This window comes from Eumetopias jubatus, unplaced genomic scaffold (assembly GCF_037043125.1).
Source record: "Eumetopias jubatus isolate StellerSeaLion01/CBP00866 unplaced genomic scaffold, mEumJub1_p1.0 scaffold_16, whole genome shotgun sequence".
NCBI classification, from domain to species: domain Eukaryota; kingdom Metazoa; phylum Chordata; class Mammalia; order Carnivora; family Otariidae; genus Eumetopias; species Eumetopias jubatus.
The window spans coordinates 88,813,915-88,829,869 of NW_028274822.1; positions in this window are offsets into that span (position 1 = coordinate 88,813,915).

Genomic DNA, 15,955 nt, shown 5'->3' on the forward strand with positions numbered 1-15,955 from the left:
GGGACCGCACACTGGAGGACAGCACAGCAGTGAGTAGCCTCAGCCGCAGTGCTGGGTGACAAAGTAGGAACCAGAGCGAGATACCAAAACGTCCATTTGAGTGAATTAAATACATGTGATTAATCATTGTGCAAGAGCACATAAAAAAAAAAAAGATCCAGTGAAACAGTAGATGGGAAAGGAGGGGTGGGAGCAGGTCCCAGGAGCAGGAAGAACATTAACTGAAACGAGGCACTGCTGGGCGCTGCGCTGGGCTGAGCAGCGCGGTTCGACAGAGCCCCCGAGAGCACGCACGCACGGCCCTGCCCCCAACCCGGCCTCGATTTACAGATTGACCGGCTCCACTTCCGCTATCCCTTCTGTCAAAAGCCACCAGCTTCTTCCAGCCAGCAGGTGGTTTACTTGATACCCAGGGCGGCGAGCTGGTCAGCGGTACCTCGGCCCCTGTCCCCAGCCTGGGCTCTTGTGCTGTCTGTTTCATTTAAACAACAAAAGCAAACAAACAAAAAAAACCCCAGCTTTACTGAAGTGTGATTGACATACGATGAATCAGGCATGTTTAAGGTGTCAATTTTGATCACTTTGGATCTATTTCTGTCCCTGTGAAAACATGGCCACCATCAAGAAAGGAAGCACGTCCCCCACCTCCAGAGTCCCTCCTGCCCCGCCTCTGAACCCCAGTCTCCCGTTCCTCTGTCGCTTCTCTGTCCCCACACATCGCTTGCATTTTCTAGCATTTTACATAAATGGAATCAAACAGCAGGTGCTTGCTAGTCTATCCTGTCTTGTTTGACTCAGAATAATTATTCTGAAATTCATCCAGGTTGGGGGTGTGGGCAGCTCCCTCCCTTTTATTGCTGGGTAGTAGTCCACGGTGTGAATATACTTCCGTGTCTCCGTTCACCTGCTGATGGGCTTGGGCCGGTTTCGTTTTGGGGCTATTACAAATAAAGCTGCCGTGGACATGTACGTGCAGATCTTTGTATGAACATTTTCTTTCGTTTGTCTTAGGCAAACACTTAGGGGCGGAATGGCTGAATCCTATAATAGGCATATGTTTAATTGGTCAAAACACCATTTTCCGAGGGGTTTGCACCCACATTTTCACTAGCTGTGTATAAGAATTCAGTTCCTCTACATCCCCACCAATACTTGGTATGGTCAGTTTTTTTCTCAAAAAAAGTTTTTTTTTCATTTACTGAAAGGTATCGTCTCAACTGAAAGCTGGCCATCTTTAATTAAGCCATAATAAACCAGTAATAGTACATAACGTGTTTCCCTGACTTCTGTGAGCCATTCTAGCAAATTATTGAACCCAAGGAGGCGGTCACGGAACTTCTGATGTCACCAAGTGGAACAGAAGTGAGGGCAACCCCGGGGTCCCTGAACTTGGGATTGACGTCTGAAGGCAAGGGATGGTTTTGTGGGGCTCTGCTCTTAACCCGTGGGGTCTGCACTAATTCTGGGAAGCTAGTGTCAGAGTTGCTTAATGTGAGGGAAAACTCCATACGTTTGGTGCCAGAGTGTTGTGAGCAAAGGGACAGTTTTCCTTGAGATGAGTTTTCAGGACCCAGAGCACCACAGGTTGCTGTAGGAGGTGATGAGACAGGGGTGGTGACTGGATGACAGCAGTCATATAAACTAAGAGCCTTCTGTGTGTGTCTCTGCTCCGCTCTACCTGCCCCAGCTTGTTAGAATTACACAACCACTCTGCTAAGAAAGGATTATCTTGGTAATGCAAAGGGGATCACCCAGACTCAGAGAGGCTGAGGAACATTGCCCAAGGTCAATGGCCAGTCCTCGGGGAACCTGGGTGAGAGCCCAGTCTTGCAGGCTACCTCCCTAAAGGCAGAAGTCATTCCAGGATCTCCTTTCTGTAGAAGCTGTAGCTTTCATGTGTTTTTTTGTTTGTTTGTTTGGTTTTTGTTTTTTGGGACTTGCATCAATGGAGATGTTCATTGGTGACCCTAAGGAAACAATGACTATAGATACTAACAATCAAAAAACTCAAGGGGTGTCTGGCTGACTCCGTTGGTGGAGCATGTGACTCTTGATCACCACATGAGAGTAGAAATTCCTTAAAAAAAAACAAACAAAACTTAACCCCCCCCCAAACCAAATAACCACCGTCTTCTCTACTCCAAAGTGTCAGAGCTGGAAGCAAGGATCAATTGTGTTTGTTTTACGGCTTATTGATTTTTTGAAAATTTAAGCCTTACAACGAATTCCTGTTTCGTTCAGGGGCCCAGAGATGTTAAGTAACTTGTATAAAGTGGCACAACTAGAAAGGGAGTGTTGGGGAGCCAGGACTGAAACCCGGTGGCTCTGATCCACATCCAGTGTGCCACCGCACGCTGGGGCACAGAGAGCAGCTTCCGTATGGTCAGCGTTTACACGGAGCGATCTTTCCTCCTGACAGTATGAGAATGTATAGATGCGTGCCTTTGGAGGTTCTCCTGTCCCCAGCTGTGCTGGGCAAGTTGGAGCTTCATGTACATTTACAGCTTATTAGATGCTCAGGAGAACCCCCAGCTTCACTGATATCTTCTGGATACGTTTGTTTTTCGGGGGTCTCAGGATGCCCTATTCTATTCAAAGAGGCCATTGTTTTACCAGGATTTAAGATCTTGTCGTAGGGAGAGTGAAATCGTTCTGGCCTCAGGAATCAGACAAAACCGAGCACCAACTGTGCTCTATATCAACTTAGATTTCAAAAGACTGCAACATCGCTTCCCTTTGTTTTCAGATCCTTTTCTTGTATTGCTTAGAACACCCTGCGTGAATTGTGTAAAATCATTTGAATGTTACCCCCACATGCGCGCATATATATATATATATATATATACATATATACATATATATAATTTATTTTTGCATGGAGGAGCCCTCGGAGGCTTGGAAATAGTTCATTCATTCATTTGGATAAGCCTGCAGTTCTCAAAGTGTGGTCTGAGTTCCTCTAGTTACATAAAATACTATTAATAATTAGTCATTTGCATTTTCCATTCTCATTCGGTCGCAAATGTGCAATGGGGTTTTCCAGAGGCTACCAGATAGGGTATCGCAACTGATGAATGGCAACACAGGGCTGAGGAGCCAGCAGTCTTTGATTAAGTTAGACATTCGAGATTAGCAGACATGTAGAACAATGCTACTCTTCTCACTGATTTTTTTTCCCGAAGTATAGATATTTTCCATACAAATAGGTTGTTTATGGTAGCGTGCTATGGGTTTATCATTTTTATTTTAATTTTTTAGAGTAGGGGAGGGGCAGAGGGAGAGGGAGAGAAAGAATCTCAAGCCAATCCCATGGGCTCGCTCTCACCACCCTGACATCATGACCTGAGCCGACACCAAGAATCAGACACTCAACTGACTGAGCCAGCCAGGCACCCCTATCATTGTTATTTTTAAATGAAGTTATGTATTTTTTGGTTTCTCACTTTTTATTTTTAATATTGTAAAATTATTTCTAATTTTACTGTTAATCCTAATTGATAGACATAACCCACGGAAACAAAAGCTTTTGGGATCCTCAGGAAGTTAAAGAATGTAAAAAGCTCCTTGCCTTACTCTCTTTGGGCTTCTGTAACAAAAGTACCACAGACTGGGTGACTTAAACAACAAACATTCATATTTCTCACAGTTCTGGAGTCTGGGAAGTCCAAGGTCAAGGGGTCAGAGAATTGTGCCTGGTGAGGTCTGTTTCCTGGCTCACAGATGACAGTCCTCGCTCCCTGTGTCCTCATGTGGTGGAAGGGGTGAGGGGGCTCTCTGGGGTTTCCTTTATGAGGGCACTAATCCTACTCACGAGCCTCCACCCTCATGACCTCATCACCTCCCAAAGACCCCACCTCCTCACACTATCACACTGGGGGTTAAGGGTTAGGGGCTAGGGTCCTACATATGAATGGGGTGGGGTGACACAAACAGTCTACAGCAGTCCTGAACCACAAAGTTTGAGGCTCACTGGCAAAGGCAAGCAATCACATAGTACAGACTTCAGAGGTACAAACGTGTGTTCAGTGAACCCTGAATCTCCTTCCTGCCTGGCCTGCCCAGCCCACCACCTTTCTGCCTCTAAGGCGACCCCTGTCACCAGTTTCTTATGACTCCTGCTAGGGATAGCCAGTGACTACACAAGCATATATGTATATACCAGGCTTTAACACTAATTATAGCATATTATCTACACTTTTCTGGAACCTGGTACTTTTGTACATACATCTCAGCCAGTGGTCACATTCTTTGTCTAGTATCCCATTTTGTGGCTATGCCATAATTTATTTAGCCATTTCCTTATTGATCAACAGCTGTACTTCCTAAGGTGATTTATTTATGCTTAGCTCCCATGCGTTTCTATGACTTCCATGCAAGTTGTTGTATTTGGTGCAAATCTGATGCTATATAACTTTATTATATAATATAACATACAATATAACAGTATTATAAGTATAACACAATATAACATTATTATATAATAACACAACATAACATTACTATATATTATTATATAAGACATCACATTATTATGTAACACAATATGACATTATTATACCTATGACGCAGTATAACTTATAACAATATAACATTATTATCCAATGTAACAGAATAAACATAATATGACATTAAGAGTTCAGTTTTGCCTCTTAGTTTTCTAGGAACTAGGCTGTTAATTTCATTCCATCTTTCCATTAGTGTAGAAAATTTGAAACCAACCTATTGGTGATTGAATGAAAAATGTGCATTTGCATCATTAGTCTAATGGATAAGCTTGTTTTGTTTTTTTTCTAAACACCTCCTTTGTCCTGTCTACTTTAGTTGTGACACAGTGAGGGTAAGCATTATAAATCAGAGTGAAATAAGGATGACTGGTAGTATTTAATCCCATGGCTCTCTATGGAGGGCCAATTTCCTTCGGGCCCTGGGATTTGGGCTATCCTTCAGGAAGATTTTGTGCGCTCTGCAGCAAAGGTGTGTGAGCCCATTCACCCTAAGCCAGCTATGATATCCATGCTTATAGTCGCTAAAAACAAGGCCAACTACTTCCAATCACTGCTGAATTATGTTTTTTCATTCTTAAGTCCACACTTGACTTCAATATTAGAAGGCTGCTGTGAACTGGAAATTGATTGAATCACAAAACATACTCATTGGGAAAATGTACATGACAGGGCATGAAATTGAATACTAACAAAACTAGCAAAAGAAACATCTACAAAGAGGTTATCTCATACAAGAATGTGTGACCCACATCCACATGTCAGCTGGCGTGAGAGGTATAGCTTAAGGATAAGGATGAGAGAATCACACCTATGTCAAGCCTAGATAAGAGTCAGGAAAGCTCCTCCCATCCATGCTGACATGGTATTTTCATCGCCAGTGCTAAGATAATGCATGCAATTTACCCTGCATTATGACAATAAATTCTGGCCTCTCTTTACATTTATTTTTCTGTGTCAAAGTTTTTCTCCGAGTGTTTTAGTTCAACGACTGCAGCTTCCCGTGGATAGGCTTGGTGAGAAAATACCATCGTTAAAAAGAGTTGGTTTGGGGGGTGCCTGGCTGGCTCAGTCGGTGGAGCCTGGGACTCTTGATCTCACAGTTGTAAATTCAAGCCCCGTGTAGAGATTATTTAAAAATAAAATCTTACAAAAACTAAAAAAAAAAAAAGCTGTTTTTGACAGCTGAAAGTTCATATATGAACTGTGCCTATTCTTCTATCTAGAGCTCTACGTTTAGAAAACACCTAAAAGAACAGAATGCTCACAACAGCCACAAAGGGGGCTACCCTTGCTGTGTAGCCCTACCAGAGCCCGAAGCTGCAAGCCGAGGTTAAATTACCTTTTCATTTCTATAGTCATCTGATTGGAGCGTCCCCTTCATCTCACACCCTGCCTTAGCGTTTTCAGTCATAGTTAGGTATTTTTTATATTTATTTCACTTGGCTCTGGCTCCCACCTTCGCAAAGGTTTCAAGCTCGACTTTCATAATTTAGAGATTATGGCGTCCATCAAAAGCACGGCCTTATTGAATGCAAACATTTAAAATAAGCCTCGAGAGTGCAAGCCAGGCTTCCGAACTTGAGTTATCGGAGGACTTTGTATCGCTTCCTCCCGGCTGGACTCGATGGGGTTCCCGCCGATGCCCCACGTGCACTGAGCCTCGCGGTCGGGCACCCCAGCATACGCATCAGAATATAGACAGGAAAGAAGAGACAGGTCCCAGACGCTTCGCGGGCTCGCAGAGCTCGAGGCGGCGAGGCAGTGAGGCCAAGGGTAACTACTTGAGGACCGGCGGAAGACAAGCTGGGGGGACCCGCCCGCCCCGCCCCAGGACTGGCTGGGTTGTCAAGGTGACAGCGGTCGGCCTTCACGGTCGAGGGGTGACCCCGCCCTCCTGCCCAGCTCCGATTGGGCACGCCTTTTTCCGGTTCCCCTTTTGGATTGGCTGAGAGGCGCGGCTCACTCACCGGAGCATCTTGCGATTGGTTGGTGCTCAGGCCGCCTCGCCGCCGCGCGGCCGCCTGGGCTGATGTGAGGCCAGCTCTCAGCCAGCCAATCAGAGTGCGCGCCGAGTGTGGTGCGGCCGGGTGGCTCGGATCCTTCCGCCGGGCTGGCAGGCGTGAGACCGGGGAGGCGCCGGGAGGCTCCAGGAGGTCCCGGGAGGGGTGAGCCGTAGGACCTGGGGGCGCGCCAAGTGGGGGAGAAACGAGCAGCTCCGGGCAGCCTTGTCCGCAGGGGGCTTTCCCCGCTTCCCAGGACCCCTCCCGCAGATAACACACTCTGGCGTGGCATCCTAAAGAATGAATTAACAAACAAACCAAAAAAAACCACCAAGAGGAATCAAGAATGCAAGTAAATAAAAGGCTTACATTGCCCAAAATGTACGAAAGAAGTGCGCAATATAGGCTTGATGACACAGATGAGAGAGACTCTGAATCCTCGGGTTCTTTGGTGTTTTCACGAGTATGCACGGAGCTGCTGGTGCCTCCGGGAAGCAGGTGGCAGGAACCAGGGCTGTCTGGGAGCTTGCAGGAGCCCAGAGGACGTCATTCGAATGGTGATGAGTGCTCCCGGTGAAAACAGGCTCAGAGCAGGCAGAGCCTGGGCGCTACTTTGAATTGTACCCCATGCAATGAGACAGGCTGGCGGGGGGCGGGGGGCGGGGGAGGGGGGGAGGTTTCCAAACGAGCAGCCTTCGGCAGGCCTTGTACTACGTGCACACGAGATGGTATAAAAAGGGAAAGCGAACTGTGTGTGTGTGTGAGAAAATAAGACTTATTTGCATCTTAAAAGTTTATTTATTTACGTAGTATCTACATCCAACATGGAGTTCCAATGCAGGACCCTGAGATTAAGAGTCACGGGCTACCTACAGAGCCAGGTGTACCAAGACTTCTTTGCATTTTTTTTTTTTTTTTTAAGATTTAATGATTTGCGAGGGAGAGAGAGCACATAAGCAGGGGAAGGGGCAGCAGGAGAGAGAATCCTCAAGCGGACTCCCTGCTGAGCAAAGAGCCCCACGTGGGACTTGATCCCAAGACCCTGAGATCATGACCTGAGACAAAATGAAGAGTCTCACACTTAACCCACGGAGCCACCCAAGGGCCCTGTAGACTTCTTTGCATCTTATTACCCCCCCCAGCCCCTTCCTTCACCATGCGTGCCAGCTGAATCCACTAGAGACTTGGTATTTTTCATGATTCTTTTCTCTGGTAGCCTGGCTTCTCTACTGAGAACTTTACACTTACATAAGAGGAGAAAGAAGCCAAATCAAGCCAGAGGGTGGGCAGTCACCTCATCTGGTCACCTTTCCTTCCCTGTTAAAAACAAGCCTGAGGGGAAACCATGGCAGGGTAGGATGGCTTGTGTGGCTATCTAAATTTGTTTAGCATTAAATGAGGCCTCTGCTGGTGGGAATGTCTGTTTCACCATTAGTACTAGGCTAATAAGGTTTAGCACTGTCTAGAACTGTTCGTAGTATGTCACCGGGTTGTGGGTGATGTTGAGTAACTGAGTGTCACACAGAAGACAGGAAGAAACTCAGTGGGGAGTCTGCTTCTCCCCCCCACCCCACCCCCGCTCATGCTCTCTCACTTGCTCTCTCTCAAATAATTAAATAAAATCTTAAAAAAAAAAAAGATTAGGGATGCCTGGGTGGCTCAGGTCCTGGGATCAAGTCCCACGTTGGGCTCCTTGCTCAGGGGGAGCCTGCTTTTCCCTCTGCCTGTCGCTCCCCCTGCTTGTGCTATCTCTCTCTGACAAATAAATGAATAAAATCTTTAAAAATATGTAAAAAAAGTAAACAAATTAATAATCAGGATGATTTAGACTTGTACTGTGAAGGGAGCAAAATGAAATGTGCAGAGTTCCTGCAGAGGGTGGAGGATTGCTTCCATAGTCATTGGCTGGCTGGGGAAGGCCTGTTTGAGGGGGTGGCATTTGAACTTGTGACAGATGTCTGTCCCAGGTGATCCCAGCAGAAGTGGTCCAGGGCTTCAAAAACCAATTTGCCAAAAGCCAATATGCCAAATAATCAATTCAGTGCATTTGCAGAATTGACCAGATTTACCAATTTACCAGAAAACGATGTTTTATGACATAAGAGTCTTGAGTTAGATTCAGAGAATAAGAATTTAATCTTCTGATTTTTTTTCTTGAATATTGAATAGAAAATGTGCCTCATGAATATATTTTTATTCAGTCTCTTCAGGAACATCCTGCTGGAGGACCTTGAGTGTTCATTTTGAGTATTCTCATCTCATTATGCTCCATCTGGCTGGTGAGCTCAGGTGTGTGTGGGGAGGGGGCACACTGTGCTTGCCTTGTACATTCTTGTAGCCCCTGACCCATTCTAGGTCAAAAACAACTGGTGAATGATCGAGATCCTTGTCCAGACTGAGCCCATTGAAATCTTCCTTTCCAGTCTTAAGGACAGAGAAGGGTTGAAGTGGGAGGCTCTGAGCATGGACCAACATTTGGAAGTACCTGCATAAACCATGATCCTTCATTTATTGATTCTACAGATCTTTACAGAGCATCCCTTGGGTGACAGACCCATGGTGCTAGGCTCATGGATTCTAAGGGGGAGCCAGATCATGCACAGGTAAACAAAGACAGAGGCTTAAAGTAAACTCTACCCCCAACGTGGGGCTCATACTCATGACCCTGAGATCAAGAGTCACATGCTGTACTGACTGAGCCAGCCAGGTTGCCCCCCACCCCCAAAGATCATAAGTTTTAACACTGCAAATAATAATGAAGTCATTTCTCTTATAAAAAAATGGGGACATGACAGATGAGACTACAGTGTCTGGTCCTCCCTTCCCAGAGGTAACCACTGTTTGCAGCTTGGTGAATATTTGTATTAGTTTCCTTGGGGTTGCTGTAACAAATTACTACAAACATGGTAGCTGACAACAACAGAAGTTCATTCTGTCGCAGCTCTGGAAGGTGTGGACAGGGCCCCCTCTGAAGACTCTAGGGCAGATTCCCTCCTTGCCTTGTCCAGTTTCTGGTGGCTGATGGCACTCCTTGGCTCATGGCTGCGTCTCTCCACTCTCTGTCTCCGTGGTCACAAGACCTCTTCACTTGTGTCTCCTCTGTATGTCTCTTATAAGGACACTTGCCATTAGATTTAGGGGCTATGTGGGGAATCTAGAGTAATCTTATCTTAAGATCTTTGCCTTAATTACATCTGCAAAGATGCTTTTTCCAAATAAGATCATATTTCCAGGTTCCAAGTGGACATATCTTTTGGAGGGACCATCACTCAACCCCGCTACAGTATCTTTCCTACACATATATTAGTATGTGGAGAATATATATTATATATGCCAAAGAAGAAAATACATTTTTTTATTTTATTGTGTATTTTTAAAATATTTTATTTATTTATTTGACAGAGAGAGAGAGAGAGACCATGAGAGAGGGAATACAAGCAGGGGGAGAGGCCGAGGGAGAAGCAGGCTTCCTGCAGAGCAGGGAGCCCGATGCGGGGCTCGATCCCAGGACCCTGGGACCATGACCTGAGCCGAAGGCAGATGCTTAACGACTGAGCCACCCAGGCGCCCTGACAATATATTTTAAAACACAAATGGTATTTTACATGTATTTTTCTACAGCTATAGATCTTGTTCTGCAACTTGCTCTTCCTCCTGAACAATCTCTTTGAGAACTATGCTCTTTGTAGGGCAATCTGACTGTTTTTAACTGTTGCACACAGTATTGCAAGGTCTGGAATGTACTGCACTTTACTAGCCTTTCTCCTATTGACAAATGTGAAATTTGTGTACAATTTTTCAGTCCAGGCTTGGTGAAGTAAGACAGTCATGGATGTTACCAGATTTTTAATTATTTACTTTTCTCTTCTTTCTTCCTTCCTTCCTCCCTTTTTTAAAAGATTTTATTTATGTATTTGACAGAGAGATAGAGAGAGAGCATAAGTAGGCAGAGTGGCAGGCAGAGGGAGAGGGAGAAGCAGGCTCTCCGCCGAGCAGGGAGCCGGACGCGGGGCTTGATCCCAGGACCCCAGGATCACGACCTGAGCCGAAGGCAGCCGCTCAACCGACAGAGCCACCCAGGCGCCTCTTTTTTTTTTTTTAAGTAGGCTCCATGCCCAGTGTGGAGCTAACCATGGGGCTTGAACTTATGACCATGAGATCAAGACCTGAGCTGAGCTCAAGAGTCAGATGTTCAACCGACGGAAGCACCCAGGGGTCCCTTATTTATTTACTTTTAATTGTGAAAAGTATGAAGCCTACAAAAAGACTGGATATAGTATGTGTGTACATTTTAAAGACTAATAAATGTGCACTGTGTTCATATGATCCAGTTTAATAGGGCGTGACCAGTATCTTGGAAGCCCCTCCCTAAATTCATTCCCTTGTCCTAGAACCCTGTGCCCTGAATGTTGATACACATTCCTTTGCATTTCTTTGTTTCTCTAACATGTATGTATTCCTAAACCAGATGTTTTTGGGTTTTGCCTGCTTTTTCCCTTTCTATACAAGTCTGTATGCTTCTGAGGCTTTTTTGCTCAACATTATGTTTTTGAGGTTCATTGTGCCGGCCCATCTATAGAGTGTCCCTTTTGGCTGCTGCATAGTATTCATTGGATGACTGTCCCGCCACCTATGTATCCCTGTTTTTGGGTTGTGACCACGTTTCCCCCTCTGCTTTCTTCTGCAGTTGGAGAGGAGGTGGAGAGGTTGAACTTTGGGCCATCCCTTTAGGCACATCTGGCCCTTGGTAGCTGGCATCCCCTGGATTTCCACAGCCCTGTGCGTGGACAGGGAGGGTTGAGGCAACCACACCACAGAGGCCAGAAAAAGAAATCCTCCAACAACCCTTTTGCCTGATGAACCCAGGGAACGTGGCTGAGGCTTTGGACTCACCCTTCTCCCGGACCAGCCTTAGAGAGCCCCCTGTGTCAGCAACCACAGGAAATGGAAATATGTCAGTGTCTTGCCCCTTCTGGTCTTTTCTCCACCAAGTCCTAGGCATTACTTCTTTGGTTATGACTTGGGGAAAGTCAGTTCTATGCTAGAAGTTGCTCTCATCTCATCTGGACCCCAAGCATTGCTATCTACTATCTAACCCCGCACTATATGCTCTTGGCCTACTTTCCAAAATATCTCTATGTATAGATAGATATTTAAAGATGTATCTCTATCTAAGCTTATATTCATATACAGGTACATGGATCTCTCTCTTTCTCTCTCCCCTTCTCAATATCTCCCTCCTTTCCAACCCAGTCAAGCACCATGATACCCCATGTGAACCTCTGCAATATCTCCCTCCCTCCTACTCCAAATTCAACCCCACTCACTCTATTACTGCTAGAATAATGCTTTCAAAATATGTCACACCACTCCCCTACTCAAAACTTTCCAAATGGCTTCTAATCACACTTTAAATAAAATCCACAGTCCTTACCCTGTGGCCTCCCAAGGTCCTGGATAGCCACTTCCATTTGTGCCAACCATAACTCAGGGCCTTTGCACTTATTATGTCCTCTCTCTGGGAAGGTTCCTCCCAAAGATCAGCACTGGGGTGGATTCTTCACTTTTTTTTTTAGGTGGAGAATCTTCAGACTAGGGATAGAGAGATCCCTAGTTTGGGGATTCGACACACCCTCGTTGTTACTGATGCCTGCCTATCTTCGGATCAGGTGTTCTAGGCCATCCCACGTCAGTGATGAAGGTGCTAAAGTGAACACAAGCCCCTCCAGGGGAGAGTGCAAGTGGGATGACCTTTGGTGATTGTTTCGGTTAGAATGCATCGGGCAGCAAGTTATGCCAATGGGACTCCCTGCGGCTTAAACCACGATGACAGTTACTACTTATTCAGCCAGAAGCCCATGGCTCGTCACAGGCTTGCTCTGCAGCTCTGCGAGGGGATTCGGCTCTTCCTCCTTGTCTGCTTCGCCAGCCTCTGTTTAAAGGCTTTCTTGCGCCGTGCTCCTCCGGGTCGCCAAACACCCATCGCAGCCCCCTGCAAAAGGACCTCGTCCCTCCCGGGGGAAACTCAGCGCCAGGGCCCCCCCGTACACGCCCCTTCGAGCTCATTGGCCGGGATTTGGTCACGTGCTGACACACGAGCCAATTGGGCAAAGGAGAAGAAGGAGTGCTGTGATTGGCTTAGACCAGTGGGCACATTGATCCCTGGGGGACAAGTTCTGAGGGCCGCGTGGATGCACAGCTGCTTTTACACAATTAATTGATAGTCAACCTCGTACTTACACGGTCCTTCCGATTGCCGGACCTTCACCCCCTTACCAGGGACAGAGGCTTACTCTGAACTCATCGCAATTCTTGCCGTTGCGTCTTGCCCTGGGGTAGAACCGGTAACTCTGCTCCAGAACCTCCTTGGATGAGTAAATGCCATTCTTTCGTGTCTGGCTTAGACGTGTCTCCTAAGGGTGAAGTTTGGCCTGGGTGGAAATGCGCTGATTTTAGAATAACCAAAGAAGTGAAATTTACCAACACCGATTCACTTTTTACTTTTAGATATTTTCCCCAGTTCTTCTAAATGTCTCAAGATACTTTGAAGAACATCCACGAATACGTTTTTAAATGCAATTTCTTTCAGATTTGGTCTCCTTAATCAATAAGACAGATACACATGTATGGTATTCAGTTATGTCGGAGTGTATTCATTCCAATGAGAGCAAATCCTCATTTCATTTTAAAACCCTCAGTTTATTTATTTATTTAATTATTTTTTTAAAGATTTTATTTATTTATTTGAGAGAGAGAGAGAGAGTGAGAGATTGAGAGCACGAGAGGGAAGAGGGTCAGAGGGAGAAGCAGACTCCCTGCTGAGCAGGGAGCCCGATGCGGGACTCGATCCCGGGACTCCAGGATCATGACCTGAGCCGAAGGCAGTCGCTTAACCAACTGAGCCACCCAGGCGCCCCCCTCAGTTTATTTTTTAAATGATTTTATTTATTTATTTGAGAAAGAGTGAGCAAGTGAGAGAGAGAGAGAGAGAGAGAGCACGAGCAGGGGTAGGAGCAGAGGGAAAGGGACAAGCAAACTCCCCACTGAGCAGGGAGCCAGACTCGGGGCTCTATCCCAGGAGGCTGGGGTCACGATGTGAGCCAAAGGCAGTCACTTAACTAACTGACTGAGCCACCCAGGTGTCCCTAAAACCCTCAGTTTAAAAAAGATGTCCATTTAAGCCTATGATGAAACTTTCTAATGTCAACCTAAGTCAGGATACAATCCTTTGGCTTGGGCACAATCCTCTCAGGAGAGTCTCCAAAGTTGGATTTTGTGGCATTCCTAGTAGGTGGGTAGCTCTGAGTCAGTGTGACTTCCCTGCTGCATCTTAGCATCATGGCATTTGTTTCAATGTGTACAAAGAAATATCATGCTTTGGGAAGAGAGGAGAAAAATGAGATTCATATTGTCAAAAGCATGTGGGACTTTCAGATAACCCCGACTCGTACCCCAACTATGGTGCCATTCCTTTTCCAGATCATCAGTTTGGGCGTTTTTGGAAAACTCTTTGCTACTTCCAAATACTCATGCTTTTCTCTTGAAGCTGCTTTCAACATATTCCAGGGGACTCAATATGTTTTCATCATTTCCTATATTGGTTAAGGGTCACTTTATAATAGCGAGAGCTCTGAAAGATGGAAAGCCTAACTTGATGCACACCAGGGTGGGAGAAATAAAAAGGAATGTAGGCGAGCTTATACGTGAGGGAGCAACAGGGTGGATTCCAAAGAAATGACCGGGAGGTCGGCCCTCTGATGAAGTGTGAGTGCATCTGGCCTGGCAAATTTCTGTATTCTGTTAAAAGTTTTGACTAGGAGGGGGAGGCACAGATCAGGAGTGTGGTGTATTAATAGTATCAATCTAGGGGCTCTCAGTGCCTCAGTCAGTCAAATCTCCAACTCTTGATTTCAGCTCAGATCATGATCTCTGGGTCATGGAGCCTGCTTAAGATTCTCTCCCTCTGGGGCTCCTGGGTGGCTCAGTCAGTTGAGTGTCTGCCTACCGCTCAGGTCATGATCTCAGGGTCCTGGGATCAAGTCCCGAGTTGGGCTCTCTGCTCAGTGGACAGTCTGCTTCTCCCTCTCCCTCTGTGGTCTCTCTCTCTCTGGCTCTCATGCTCTCTCTCAAGTAAATAAATAAAATTGTAAAAAAAAAAAAGATTATCTCCCTCTTCCTCTGTGCCCTGCCCCCATGCACACACTCTTTCTCTCTGTCTCTCTGTCTCTCTGTCTCTCTCTCAAAAAAAGTACCAATCTAGATCCTTAAATCAAAAATAAGCAACAGGTACAAAGGGAAAAGGGGAATTGCAGAGACGCAAGGAAGGTTGCACATAGACAGACAGTTTAAGGTTCTTGGTCAGGAAGGGCTCTTCCAGCAATGTTCCCATTTTATTTATTTATTTACTTATTTATTTTTAAGATTTTATTTATTTATTTGACAGAGAGAGAGAGAGAGCGAGCACAAGCAGGGGGAGCGGCAGGCAGAGGGAGGAGAAGCCGACTTCCCATTGAGCAGGGAGCCCGATGTGGGGCTCGATCCCAGGACCTCGGGATCGTGACCTGAGCCGAAGGCAGACACTTCACCAACTAAGCCATCCAGGTGCACCAGTGTTCCCATTTTAAATGGGAAGAACTTTCTTGAATTTCTTTCTCTTCCCCCTCTCTGATCTTGTAAAGAAGGATATGGGGCAGCAAGGTGAGGCCTGAAAAGGTATTTCCAAAGGTGTGTGTGTGTGGAAGTGTTGATATTTTGGCTATAGCTTACCTCTCCTTTGGGTTCCCCTGCAGATGCTGTGCCTGGTTGGGTGGGCCAGGCTGAAGGGATTAAGAATGAATCAAGTGGCCATCAGGTGTATAAATCCAGTCCTCTGCCCGCTCTATGAGAGTTGGCCAATCCCCTCATCAAACTCTGATTTGCATGGCCCTGGAAGGCGAGGTCTATGCTTTACATAGCAGAACCCCCTTGCCTAGCCCACGGAGGCACACACTAGGCATTTCTGAATGAATGACTCTTTCTTGAGCTCCTCCTATGGATCAGGCTTTGGGAACCCTGGTGAACCGGTGAAACAAGGATTTTGCTCCTGTTGAAAAAAACCATGAATCCTTCAAAGATGAATCTCCTTCCGGGTCAAGATGAACTCATGCCTTCACAAGGGTGGTAACTCAAACACAGAGCCAGATGAGATGCTGGCCCTAGGACTTGGAGGTCAGAAAGCCAGGTATTCTGGAAGTCATGTTTATATAGCAAGCATCCTGTTTTAGATTAGAACCTATGTTTTTTTCGTGGTGATTGAGAGATGGAAGCTGTTTCTGATTTAGTGATGGGGTTGCTTCATAAAACTCCAACACTGCAAAAAAAAAAAATGTGCCTGGGAGAAGCTGACTGGGTTATTGGGAGAATAAGTTACAAGGAATGTGGGAAGGTCCGTAGCACAGTGCCAACCCACGC